This window comes from Pseudopipra pipra, chromosome 3 (assembly GCF_036250125.1).
Source record: "Pseudopipra pipra isolate bDixPip1 chromosome 3, bDixPip1.hap1, whole genome shotgun sequence".
In the NCBI taxonomy this organism is placed as follows: Eukaryota; Metazoa; Chordata; class Aves; order Passeriformes; family Pipridae; genus Pseudopipra; species Pseudopipra pipra.
The window spans coordinates 40,645,767-40,660,983 of NC_087551.1; the positions used below are offsets into that span (position 1 = coordinate 40,645,767).

The 15,217-nt window shown below is 36.1% G+C and overlaps 1 protein-coding gene across 1 annotated transcript in view; it reads right to left on the bottom strand.

Moving 5' to 3' along the window:
• SLC35F3 (solute carrier family 35 member F3) overlaps positions 1 to 15,217 on the bottom strand; it is a 172,220-nt gene that overhangs the window by 155,395 nt on the left and 1,608 nt on the right. The window lies entirely within an intron of this gene.

Here is a 15,217-nt window from a genome sequence, read left to right on the forward strand (position 1 = left end):
CCAGCACATCATAACTATCAAAACCAGAACTCAGGTGAGTTATGTGACATTTGCTTTGTGAACTGACATTTCTCATTTCATCTGCAGGAGCTCTGAAGGGAGGTCAGACAGTTTGTCCAGCTCTTCAGAAAAGGCTTGTTGAAAGGAGACAGAGGACTTCAATATAAATTACTAACATTTCATTCTTAGAGATGACTCGCTATACACAAACAGATACTCTGCAGGACAGATACTACTTTATATTCATAATATTCATACTGGTGCCCAGGAGCTGTACAGATTCTTTCATAAAACAACTCGAAACCCCCTCTCCATTTAGAAACCTATATTCACTCATTTTAAATGTTTAAAAATAACTAGTATAACTTGTGATTTCCCAGCCTCCCCCTTTGCCATTTTTCCCCAACTGCTTTGAGAGCCACCTTTTTGGTACCAGCCACCTTATGTCTTTGGGTTTCCTGTAGAAAATTCAGAACATATTAGCAGTTTTTCTTTTTAGCACATCAGTGCCCAGGATGTTGTTAGTGTTTCTGAATCTCTTTTTCTTTTAGATCTGATCTTTACCTATCCATGACTAGTACTGCAGCTAGTAGTGCAGCTGGCTGTCAGAAGAAAGAGACCTAACCATGACAAATGAGAAACCTAAACAGATGAGGAAAAAATTCATCAGTAGTTGAGAGAAGACAGATGAAGCAGTAAATGGGGTAGAGACAGCAGAAAGGAAGAAGTTAAGGGCCTCAAGTGAGAGAATAACCTACAAGATAGGGATCAGACACGGTGCCAAACCAGGACACACAGTCCTTCTCAGAGAAGAATGACATGCAGGTAGTCACAGATCCCAGGCTATACCTTGCAGAAACTCTACTACCAAGACAATGAAGACAAGACAGTCTAAATGAAGACCAAGTCAGGATAAATCAATCCAAGCCAGAGACCCTGAGGATCTAACTCTTGCTGGAGTTAATTGAACTTAGACTCACCGAAGCTTTAGGGAGAATCGTAGTCTTTTGTCCAGCCATTCAGAACTTGAAAATTAGTGTAGGCAATTGAAACTCAACTCTTTCTAGCTTTCCAGGCTGCTATAGCCTGGAACTTATTATCTAAAACACTGATAAACTGGTGTGTTTGATGCAAGAATAAAAACTGGTACCTCTCCTTTTCTTGCCTTTGCCAATTCCCTCTCTTTGCAAAAGTCTACAGCAGGTAGGCTTTAGTCATTAGACAGCTACCCAAACCATACTGCAGTGTAATTCAATTTGGAAGACTGATTCATATTTGCCTTATTGTATATGACAACTGGCTAATGTATCCAGAGAGGACTTGCAACTGTACATCATGCCAATGAAGTGACTTGTCTATTACGAAGGAAAAAGAAAATTTAAAATTGTATAGTGTATTTTGCCCTGATGTTCATGTGAGTCTTTGTCCAAACTTCAGCATCATTTTCATCACAGAACCCTCCTTTGCTCTTCACTTCCCATGCAAAGGGAACAAATCTAGCACCCCGGCAGTAACAGCAGTGGCTAGAGAACAGAAAGCAACAGTACAGCTTCCCACATGATTCACTGCCCAGCAGGTAAGATGAATTTCTCTCCCCTCTACCTCCATTCTCCTCAATCAAATCACACACAGTCACTTGCAAATAAAGTGTAGTTAACTATGGCTACTTAAAGATTACTGTCCCTTAAGTGATGCTTATATAGGACAAGAAGACTTGTGTTCTATATAAGAGACTATAAATCTCTTATAGTCTACAAGTCTGTAAGACTTGTGTATGACAAATTTTTTTCTTTTTCCAAAAACCTGACCCAGAGTTAACTTTGAACATACAAAAAACAAACAAAAAATCCCAAACCAACCAACTAAACACAAAAACACCAGAAAAAAAGTAGCTAAAGTTACTCATCACATGCCACATTTGGGATCCAGGACATCTGAACTAGTATTTTTTGTCAGATAGATATTTGGAAATTCAATGCTGCTTTCCTCAAACTCTACAACTGATAATTGCCTTTATTGTCTTTTTCAAGCTACTTGTTTTAGGCTGGATTCTACGAGCTTGTGCTGCTTAAGTAGTACTTTATTCCACTGAAGTCAACAGAGAATCAATTTAAATAAAATCAGTGATGTATTTGGTTTGAAGAGGATTTTGTGCTTAAGGAAATGGTGCTTCTTGTAAACAAGGTATCAAAGTCTTCATTTTACAACATGTTGCTACAATGTTTAATTGCTCACTCAGAATTATTACCAGGAAAAATATATTTTTCTGAAATCAGTCAAACATCCATCAAAACAATATTTTATACAGGTTTTAATTTGCATTAAATAAACCATAAAGAAACCCTGTCACAAGAACTTTTCCTTATAGACAGATCTCTGTGTCTAGCTTAATTGCTGAGCACATGTGAATTACTCTGAGTTATATTACATCCTGGAAAAATGACAAGATCAGAGTGTTGAAAAAAATTAAAGCACAGAGATCAGTGATAATGCTGAAATGGACAAAATTATTAAGAGAACTTAAGTATTTCAACAATGCATGGAATTATTTATGTTTACACAAAAAAATGATTTATTCACACAAAATTCGACTTACAATTTATATATGAGAGCAATAATGCAATCTTCTAGATAGCTATAATTAGCATAGACAAACAAAAATGATATTTTACTATGTGAAGAATATTAAATTACTATTTTCAAAAAAAATTTTCATTCACTGTCAGCTGAAACCAACTATTTGCGGCAATACAAATAATTAACATCCTCAAAACTAACATATGCAAACAAATAATTTCAGTCACACAGCTACTGCACAGCTTAAGTTGCTCACATGTAATTTTGCAAGCTTGAAACTTGTATATCAAATAGTTGCAGGGACATTTCCTTGGAACTTTAGTAGCTCCAGGGAAATACATCTCTCTTGTTCTTTTACTGAATAAAAAACACTGAAGACCTCTATCTTTCAAATATAAAGGAGATGCATGATGCTGTAATTATACCCATGGGTATTTTCATCTATTATTTTGGTTACTGGATAAGGTCCTTAATATTTTAATGGTGTAACATTAACATAAAGAAATTATGAGAGGAAGAGTAGAATAAAATAGAACATGGTCATCTAGTCCAACTGCCAACCTCAGGGCTCACCAAAAGTTAGTGCATATTATTAAGGGTTTTGTCTAAATGCTTCTTCAACACTGACATGCCTGAAACATTACCTTCTAAGAACTACTATAAGGTTTAAACTCATTTGTTAGTGCCAAAATCTTATAAATTCAAAATTATTTGAGATATATTATTTTAAGTATGTAATGGTTCAGAATTGCTCTAATCTTACCACAAAAAAACCCCTAATGAAATCATTGTTATGAGATGTCAGAATAAGTCAGCCTACTAGAAATAAATCAACAGCAACAAAAACAGGCAAGAAAGACCAGACTTGGAAGGTTGGTTATTGTCAGAGAAATTCACCAGCTTCAACTGGAGAATGAGCTGAGATTCATATGATCACTTTTAGTACAACAGGCAGCTGTTACACAAAGCAGATTACAGTGTAACTAACTGCATTAACTGAGAGCTATACATCTCAAGTGAAAGAAGCCTTTCTGCAACGTGTTGATGCTTTCGTATCTTCCAATTATTCTACAATGCAAGTGATTCAGCTAGAGCAGTTAATATCCAAAGTGTTAACTAATATTATACCTCTTGATCTAGATCTCCCTTATTTCTCTGGTACAATTCTTAGAAATGGGCATACAACTCTGACTAAGTTCTACAAACCTCCCTCCAAAAAAGTGTTTCAAGATCCAAATTGTCTCAATATTTGAGATTGTTTTACCTCTTCCTATTTTGAACTGCTCCAGATAGAAAGGCAGTTTCATTGCTCTCATGCTGTCCTCTCCTAGCATAAATAAGGATCATTTTCTTAAAAATGGAGGATCCAAAACTGTCTAATTGCCTTCTGCACAGAAACAAAGTGAAGGAAACAAAGCAATTCACTAGATGTTCACAAGAGGAATGCTCTTGGCTGGAAGGGAATTTACTATACAGTTTTACATCAACAGATAGTTGCAACAGGAATGCTCTCAGGTGGAGGCTGGAACCAGATCCACTTCCATTTGAAAAGTGCAGAACTTGTTCAAATATGACAGAACACTCTAGCCTTGTGATAGCAATACGTGTTTGTAAAAATACTTTGGCTAGCATGCTCTGGGACTCTCTGGAGGTTTATGAGTGTCCAACCTTGCCAAACGACATAGCTTTCACAAACCTGTTTCAGAGTCAGACCAGAATCCTCAATTCCCTTCAAGACTGCAGTATTCCTTCACACCATTAGTTGTTGGTTTTAGTTAGGCAAAATTCCTCTTAGCTTCTACCAAAGTTTTACCAACATGAATACTGAAAATAAGGACATAAGAGGTTATGCCCAATCAACTAGCTTCATTAGATAGGTTTTAAACTTTACCTGGGAGTTTCTCCAAGATATATCCTGTAATTCGTATGGCTTTGTAGTGGGATAGTTTAACAATAACAAGAAAAAAAACCCCCTAAGCTAAATCTACATTTTGTTATCTTTACCATTTCAAATTAATCCAAGAACACTGTAATTCCATCTCACTGCACACTGTCCTTTGTCTACATTCGCAAAGAGGTCTGGTTTTATATGTTCTTATTCTTCAGCTGACTGAGTCGGGGATGCCAAGCTATAGCTTATACAAATCATGAACTAGAATGCCTTTCTTTTACTGCTTTAGAAGTCTTCTGTCTGAGATCCATTCAGTGTTCCCCAAGCTAATAGAGGCAAACTGTCTTCATCGGAGGTGGAAAGAATGAACAATATTTTATTTATATATTTATATTATTAATTAGGGAGTTCAAGCTTACAAAAATACGGAATTTTCTACTGGTAACAGACCTGTTTGAGAACTTTCTCCTCCTATATTGGTGCTTCTACAGCATGCCCTGCTAAAGGTCTCAATCCTTAACTCCTAATCTAAAACTGTAAATAATTGTATATATAGTCATTCTCCTTTCAGCACTTGGGCTCTGGTAATCAGTTTTCTAGGCAATAGGAAGAAAGAATGGTCTCTTCTCAATTTCTGTAGATGCTTTCTACCCATGTTGGGACAAGCTATTAAGTACTAAGCACCAAGTTTAAGATGAAAGAAATTTAAAATTGCACATCTATTAAAAGAAATAATTATTCTATGATTTAAATAGAGCTCCTCGATAGTGCTCAGAAACATATAATAAAGACCATGTATGGGTAGGTGTAATTGGATGCAGTTGCCTTAGGAACAAATGTTCAGTATACAAAGCAGGAAGCCTGCTTAAAAGGCAAACTCAAAGACTTAAGCCTGGTGGGTGAAACCTGGCTTGACTGAAGTTACTGAGAAAAGTGTCATGGGCTTGGTTGGAATCAGGGATTCTTCCCAACAGCTTTTCTAATTCTCTCTTATTATTATGAGTGCAGACCCAAATCACACATTACTTCGATCCGAAAGTGCTGTACTGGATGTGCATTTCCCAGCTTCCTTTGTTCAGTAAGATCATCAAGAAACAAAAAGTACTGAGGGAATCATAAGAGAGTCTAGCCTTACACTCTAAAGATTCTGGTATCAGTCCCACTTCCAGTGTATTTTTATTATATAGACAAGAGATATTGTGCTTTTAAAGAAGTATTATTGTAGGATGTAAAAGAATTTGACATGTAGAAATAGAACACTGTTTGACACACGTGTTCTTTTAAAGTAATATTTATAGCAAAGATTCCTATAAAGATGCTATGCAAAAATGTTTCTGTTTTGTAGAAGTAAATACAGAATGCCTAATATTCTTTGCCAGAATGATTTCCACCGAGATCCAACTTATACCATGCAGATGCCAACAAGAGGAGGCACAAAGTACTGTTTCCAGAACAAGATTCAAGACGTGCTTCTTCTTCGTGCATTTCTCTACGAAGAAATTACTCATCCATTCTTCTATGATTTACTCCCATTTTTGTTTCCATTGGGAAAAATGTTATAAAACACAAAACTACTTCTCATCCTGTATGAAGTCAGAACACATATACAGCATTCTACTTCTTGAAATCACTATCTGCAAAAGACAAATAATTTCCTACAGATATTGAACTACACATTACTAAGGTATAAAGTTTCAAAGGAAGTTTTCTTTCTTTGAAACAAGAAAAGAAAATAAAGAAGTAATTTATTAAATAAGTTGTATATGAAATAATTCCCAAAGATTGTGAAGTAATTTTATGAACTGAACCAAAGATGCAATTCCACACTGGAATTGCATCTAAGAGGATCATCTTAAGTCTTACAAGCCAACAACTGTGGGAATGCAGTCATTTAAGAGGTCTTTGATTATAGACATTTTCCATGGCTCTACTGACTCTTAAGGGTTTTGTTTCTTGACTGCCTTTTTCCACTTTACATTATTTTGCCATTTCTTCTCTTTAAATAGCCTCCGAAAATCAAATCTAAACATATTTCTTTACATTTTAAACATCTTGTTTCTGAAGGAAACAATTGCTGAAGAATGATCCTCAACTGAGAGGTTACCAGGCCAGTGGAAAACTAAGTGCTGCACAGCAAAAAAATCACTTTAGCAGAAGTACAAGGAACAATATGTTTTCTGTTATTAATTTCTGTTCCATGGAAAGTGCTAACCAAAACCATAAGCGGTATCTAGTGTCTAAGCTGAAAAAATTAAACATGATTACCATAAGACTATTACCATGTTAGCTTGTCCAAAACAAACCGCTGCATATTTAATTAAATCAGACTAAAGTTTCAAAGACACATTGCATAAAGTGAGCAGGAGAGACAACAAAATCATAAAGCCATGAAGTTGTATTTCCTGTTTCACGGTGCAAACACTGCATCGTTGATGTTAATCCTGGCACCAACGATTTCAGCTAGGGCAAAAATTTGCAGGCAGATAGTCCCTGCTGAACACCCAATAAACCACATTGTCTGGATAAAAGTTACTGTTTGAAAAAGCAAAGCCAACTCCAGGCTTTCAGGACATGATCATGAAAACACCATCACCATCCTTACAAGCATGTCAACTCTGAAGGAGCAGGTCCTTGCTTCACTTCCCACCTGAGCACAAACCTGTACTCTGTTCACACAAAGTGCATGGATCTGGCAAAGACAAAGCAAGATACCCTGGATGAGGTAGAGCCCCCAGGCTGCCATAGGGCTACAAACAGCACAACCGTCACTGAGCTTAAGAGTGGAATGACTTGGCCTACTCAACTTGTACAGTGGACAACAAGCTCAACTTCCATGCTACTTTGGTACCTTAGCTGATGTGGAGATAGTGAGGAAAAGCATCAAATCTGTGGTATTTCTGATGTAAAAGCCAAGGAAGAAAAGAAAACCCACTGATCAGCTATACCACATTATTTATACTGCAGTAAGAATGGCAGGACTTCGCACCAGTGTTCGAAACTGAAAATGTAGTTACTTCCTTTAGATACAGAGCTTCTCTTCACTAATTATTTCACAGAAGCCAGTTACATGCAAGATTAAGGTCCTATTAATCCCCTAGCAGCCAGTTACATTCCCTTGTCCTGGAGAAGCTCAAATATTCAAATTTCCTTGCCTCACGTGATTGGCTTGCTGAGTTAACACATCCCATTGGCTGTGTTATATTGTTATTTTTCTAAATTTGAGGCCACCTAAATTCCTACACTACTGAAATAGCTTTTCTCAGAAAACAGACAAATTCTTATATTGGTCAGACACACTCATGGAAACAAAATGACAGGAAACAAAATAAGGCATATTTTGTAAAAAAAAAATGAACCTTGATTTCCAGAGAACTCTTGAGGCCCTCGAGTTTCAGAGAAAAAGAGAGGTGTCTGAAACCATTTGGAGGCATTTTTTTATAAGGGGAGCTGAGTGCAGAACTAGCTTCTCAAGGTTTAAAGAAAATTTTATCAGGGAATATTGCTTCTGAATCCCTCTCATCCAAGGAATATTTCACAGACTGTTCATAAAGCAAATATTTCTCTGTGGCCTTCCATGCAATCACAGCATTTTTTTTCTTCCAAGGATGTGCTGAGGAATGAAAGAACATGTGCCTAGTGAAGATAATCAGAGAATCAAAAATTCTCAGGGAAGTGGTTTCTACAATGAGATGTATCGTATGAAGGCAAGCTATTCCCCAGGCAGGAACCACAATTTGCAGATAAGTTTCTTTCTATGAACATAAATGCTCATTGTATTACTGTTCTCAGAGTAGTCATCATTCACTAGCAACAGAGGAAAACCTATGGCTCCAGCTTCCAAAACATAAAGAGGGACAGAACTACACCCTTGTGTTGCAGAGAAGGGCACTTGCCAAAGGGCTACAGTGGCCTTTAAGTAACTTTTCTAAAGAATCATAGAATGGCGTTGCTTGGAAGGGACCTTAAAGATCATCTAGTTCCAACTCCCTGTCATTGGCAGAGTACCCCTTCCACTACACCAGACTGCAATCCCTCTCTTCCTCTTGAGGCTTATTTGATCTCAAGTAGATGTCGGCACTTATCAGCAATTTATACGAGGAATATGAAACACAAACACCTCATTACACTGAAGAAAGATTAGGGCACAAAAATTCACCTTGAAGAAAGCCCTGACATGAGACAGAATCTAATAAAATTAGCTATTAGGCTAATGAGCACTGCTGGCAACACATTAAGCAATTTTAAAAGGGACAAACATCTTGGACCAAGAGTCTTTGTCCTTTTGTGGCTTTGTGTTTCAGTAACACTCCAGTTACACAACAGTATCTGATATTACAGTAAACTAACACAGACTCTGTAGTCTGATTCCAATGCCGTTATCTCATGCAATTAATTGCTTTTGTTAAAGAAATTTAATTAAAGTTGCAAATATACAGCACACAGTACACTCCAGAACTATTACAGTAACTACCCTGATGAAGGGTCTCCAATACAGATAGTTCCAAAAATGAGCACTTGTTCATAATTCTTGATAGTTTCCAAATTATTTTTTCACAAATTAGCTTGCTCCCTCATTATTCCATATCAATTCAGAGTAGCATGTGTTTTTAGCAACAATCCATTATTATGGATTCAACAAGTTGATTAGTGAACACGTTCACATTTCTATTTTTAAAAAAATACAGTTTTCCAGTGAAAGGATTCTCAAATGCCAGGTAACACTCTTCAAAACTCTTAACATGGGCCCTGACTTTGCAAAGTTGTACAACTAGCTTTAGTAGTAGGTTTTCATGATGAGGCTTCAGTGGTATATTATAATATAGCAACATTCAATGATGTTATTTGTTAAGGGTATAAAATGAATGCTGGAAGCCAACAGATTCCTAAATGCTGTCCCGTGGACTGTTTTGCATAAATGGCATACTAAAGATGATGTGAATTGCATTGAAAAAAAAGTCGAAAGCAACTAATTAATTTGTTTAAATAGCAAAGAAGCAAAAAAAGAGGGGCCATTTTGTAGGTGGCAATTTCTAGTTTCTTCACTATGAAAACTAGATACAAAATATGAAATATTTATCCATCTGCCTAGTTAAAAGTGGTGGTTACTTAACACTATACAATTAAAATTGTTTAGTAAACAATAAAGATACTAAATGTTCACTAAACATTTACTATTTACTAAATATTTATTAAATAATAAAAAATGTTTAGCAAACCAGTTTAAATTACAACTTGCTTGGCTTGCCAGCAAGAAATTTAAAACTTAGAAAGTTTGTGATTAATCAAGTTCTATATTGTAACAGAAACCAGTTTTCTACTTGGTATTGACCAAAAAATTCTTATCACTTTTCAAAAATCAAAGAACCCTGTTTCTTCTCTATTGGAATTGTCTTGAAAAAGAAGCTCCTGAAAGGCTGGTTATATTTCAATCTCCCTTTTTCTTTAAATATTCATGTGGTATCATTGCAGCTGCTCAGCATTCAGCATGTGTACTCCTGTGGCTGGATTGAGTTCATTCCGTCTTGCAAGACCACCCAAAGAGTTAACACCCACAGGAGTCAATGGATTTCCTTTCAAAAGAGAAACATACCCTGAAATATTGTGGGACATCCACTGCAGACTTGTGATTAGATCTCTGAAATATTTTAAAAGATTGTTTCTTGGGACAGTTCTTCTCAGCTATGCTGACTACTAATATATGAGGCTTTGGAAGTTTTTGTGTGAGGTGTCATATGGAAATAACCCAGTAACATCCCTGGTTCATGTATCGCCACACGTAGATTTAGCTTGCAGCAGACATTTGAAACAATATGCTATGGTACTTTTAAATCTGCAATGCAATTCGTCACCGTTGTTTTCTTTCACTTGTAGGAGTTACTGTGTTTTCTTAGGTTTTCTTGCTGGTATAACAATCAGTTATGTTAGTATTTGCCAATGACAAGCTGAAGAGCACTGATTAAAAAATCAATCAGGCCTCAGACACCGTAAGTCTAGCTTAAATAAAAAAAAAAAAAAAGAGAGATAAAACACATATGTTTAGTCATTTTCTAAGTTTCAAGGAGTAGTGGGGGTATTAACCTATAGATTGACCCTGGGGCAGCTATCCAAGTTTCTCTCCCCGAGCAAGACATCTAGAAGTTACTCCATGTTTTCACCTGAAAAGCAAAATTCTCACATAATCATTTGACCTCAGAAACGGCAACATAAATGATACCAGAAAGCCTTGCATTAGTTATAAGCCTATTACATTTAGTATTTATGTACTGGAAAGCAAAAAAACAAGCAATCAGTCTAAATAAATTGCTTACAGCTGGCCTGAAAATGGCTTTCCCCAGAGAAAACTACTTCTGTCTTTGAACTTCTGGAGCATATCAGCTCAAAAAATAAGTTAAATTTTCCCTCAGATGCAAATATGAGAAAAGAGTATTTGCACAAATTTCTCCTGATTCATATCCCCACTGGATTTGCTTTTAGCAACTGTGAAATTTCAGCACATGAAAAGAAGATCACAAGGAGGAACACTGGGGATCAGTTGGTCTTTAGCTGTATAACTGATACTCTAATATTTATAAGGCTACAGTACTCGTATGTTTAATTAGCAACAACCAACACTAAACTACTACCTTGAAAGACTGTTAAAGTCTATAACTGGAAACAGTTTGCCCAGAGGAGTTATGAATGCCTCATCCCTGAAAGTGTTCAAGGCCAGGCTGGATGGGGCTTTGAGCAAGCTGGTCCAGTGGAAGGTGCCTCCTGCCCATGGCAGGGGGGTTGGAATTAGATAATCTATAATGTCCCTTCCTACCCAAATCATTCTATGATATGATTCTATGATTTTCATACTCAAACAATTATACTTTCTGAACAGTGTTCAGGCTATTCAGCCAATGTGTTTCAAAATGTTACTTCTATCGGTGATAGCACTTAAATTCCATATTCAGGTCAAGACCTAATGTGCTACATGCTGTATGAGTACTACATTGAAATTCTGGGCATTAAAATATTATGGCTTATTTTGTTATTGCTGAAAAAACCATGAAGAAACACCAAAAATATGAAAACTAATATTTAAAGTAGCAGGGAGAAGCAGAGCCACAGAACTTCAGTTACTGACCACAATCTTTTTGTTTCACCTAAACATCATGTCACTTAAAACTTATCACTGGAACAACCTGGGATTATTCACAAGGTCAAAGTCTCAGAGAAATGTATGTTCACAAGCCATGAACCACAGATACTGGTCAATTTCTAGTAAACAGAACTTAAAGGAGTTAAAAGTATATACTTTTCTCTTAATATTCTTTCTGCAGGGAGAGAAACATCTGTAAGCACATAAAGAATCTAAGTGAATAAAAGTGGGAGGCCAGGACGCAGATAATCTCGATTTGTCCATAAATCTGTATTTAGGAACACATGTTAAGGATATATGAAAGTCCCTGCTTTAAAAGAAAGACCCAAATCTTAAACAAGGAGTAGAAGCAGGTATTCTGTAGGAAGAGGCAAAGATTGCAAAATGGGGATAGCTGGCTCAAGCCCACGTGAACGTATTTAAAATACTAATCACATAATGAGAGACTGTAATATTGAATCACCACAACATAGACCTAGTTAATGTAGAGCAAAATGAATGTTTGGCAAAGGTGATAGCTGTGCACATTTCCTGTGGAAACAAGCACCCTGCCAATTGCTACAATCATTAAAATAGACAAGTCTTCCATACTGATCAGGAAGACAGTTCAAGAGTTTAGTGACACTTGTATTTCTCAAGTGCAGAAAAGCTCCTAGGGAACTATACTTCTAAAAATATTTAGAAAACTAACTCCTACTGACAATGGTGTGAAATGGAAACTTAAAATACGGTTGTTCACCTTCAAACTTGCCTCTGCTCTTCAACTGAAGTCGCAGGCTTTCAAGAGGCAGAAATCATGAAAATTCATTTAACCTTCATGGAAGAAAACTGTAGTGTTAATGCAGCTCTAACAATAGCTTGATCTCCATACAACACTGGGACCTGCAAATTTTGTGGTGTTGTTTTCAGAGATTTTTTTAATTAAATTCTTTGATTATTTGCTAACTGAAAAAAATATTTAAAATAATTTAATATGCCTCTTACTGATAATGAGGTTTTCACAAATATTGAGCCCTGTTACTGACGTAGCTGCATCAGAGTATGATTCTACAACCTAACTGCATCTTACATGTGTTTCTTCCCCTGTGAACTGTATTTGCAAAATCAAATCAGATGCTGCAAAATATTTCCCATGGGACAAATACGAATATTTGATTTAGATTGGAGAGCAGTTATGCCCATAATTATTTACCCTGAAAACCAACTGTGAGAATTTCAGAAAAATAAGATTGGATCAGGACACACTTCTATCCTCTTTCTGAAGATGGGCATATGTTATGGAGGGAAGCATAAGAAACCCTCAAGAAGATGCCTCCTAATAGGGGCTAATTTGAATTCTGCATAATGAAGTTTAATATTCTAATATTTTTCCAACTTATTACAATTTTAGATCTTGTCACTGCTATCTATTACAATCCCTTGAAATTTTCATCTCAAGAATAAATTACGTGTTTTCTTAAAAATTATTTGTTTTTCTATCAGTCTTTAATGGATGGCTTTTCTACTTCTTTGACTAACTGTTTTTCTCTTATGACAGAGTAAAAACTAGAAAAACTCTCTACCTGCCTGAACAATATGTGTCAGTACTTTCCATATTTTTGTTTCAACCTCTTTAAGGTAAACAGCCAAAACTCTTGAGACTCTTTACAGATTGACTGTACTTTTTCTCCTTTCTCATCTCAGAGCTTTCTGTAATATTTTTTGAGAGGAGATAAGCAATATTACCGTATTTCACTAAATTCTCTGAAGGAATCCTAACACACAGGAACTACAGTACAATTCTTAATATCTGGTTTGCAAGTTCAGTCAAACAGCAGAGGTCTTTCCTGAGCTGTGAACATTACCAATCTCACCAGCCAGTGTAATGTGAAATCTGGCAGGTAATCTTAGCATTTTCAGGAGACACGAGGCTTCTGTTTATGATAACTGAATGACATTTGTTGACATTTTGGCAAATCAGCTGGCTGAGTCAGGTCTCCCTAAAGTAATATAACAAGTCCTTTCTCGTTCTGTCCAACACATATCAGTTCATGTCTTCAGCAAATTTTCACTTCTTCCTCCTCTCTTTCCTACTAATTTATAAGTATATTAAATACTGGAGTTGGTATATAACCTGGAGGCATCCCAGTATGTTTTAAATGGTTGGGTTTTACCGCAACAAAACTATTCTCCAAGCAAGTTTTGGGGTCATGGCAACACTATCTCGGATTATCTCTGGTAGTTTCCCTAATGTAGTTTTGCTAAAAAAAAACCCCATAAAACAACAACTACAAAAACACGAGCAAAAGCCTTCTGAGTCTTTCAAACAATTTTATACATACATACATATACATAATATACAAGCAGCCTAAGTGAAGTAGGAAAGGAATACAATTCAGTGCAAAAGAAGTAGATTTGGCCCTACAGGGGATTTAGTTACAATAAAAAGTATGTCACTGAGAGAGAGAGAGACTAAATAAATCTAGATTAGACTAGATTATGGATTTATTTTCCAGAAAGCAGGTCCATTTGCACTCTGTAATTATAATCATAGTTCTAACAGCACCCAAACATCTACAAGAATGCATAATAAGATGACAAAAAGTACCCAGGTTGTGATTTGAACTTAATAAAAATCATTTGTTTACAGTACTCGAGCCAATTAAATCTTCTAACTGGAAAGTCACATGGAAAATCCTTAACCCAAAACTGGGCATAAGCCCAACTTGAACGAGTATTTAAAGAAATTTCAAAGCATCTGTGACAAAGTTGTCTTCCCACTTTTGATGATACACCCCATTTACACGTATTCAGTCAGCTATTCAGCGGATGCAAATCAACACTGCTCTGCTTCAGCCATGCCATAGAGATGGGTCTTTTCTTCTGCATGGTCTTCTATGTTCCTAGCAAATTGGATTTTAAACTGACAACAACTTCACATAACCTATTATTTTTAGACATACATTTATGAAACTCAGACACTTTGTATATTTATTCCCCACCATTATAACTCAAGTATGTAATTTTGTTATTCAGAATGACTTACGAGAGAAAATCTAACTAGAATAGCAGGCTTAGGCTTGCTATTAACTTTTTCAAGCAGAGTTATAAATTTCAACAAATAGGTTATAATTGAGGAGCCAGCATGACCTTTATTATTTCAGAAGGTTCAGCCATAGCAGCTCAGTGTGACTTCAGCTAGACTATTAGTCACTCTGCCAGATAAAATCATTAACATCCAACTCAGTTTAGCATCCACATATGATCTGATCCTTGAAAACTGACTTGAATAAGCTTTACTCTCATGAATAGTTCCAGTCCAGGCGATGGAATTGCTCTTATAGAAATACCAAACTCCCAGTGAGTAAAGTAGCAGCTATCTGATATTTCTGTCATAATTGCAATCAAGAAAAAAAAAAAGGCTCACAGAGAAGAAGTATTGGAATATTTATTAGTAAAGTCCTATTTTCAGGCAATCAGGAGTGGCTCTTCTTCAGAGAAAAACTGAACTAGTACTGTGTGCCACACTGTCTTGTATCATTCTCTTCCATTATTAAGCACACATCAAACAGATAATCCAGTAGTAAATATTTCAGGATATTTGCACTTAATAGTTAGAAAAGTACAAAATGAAAAGAACC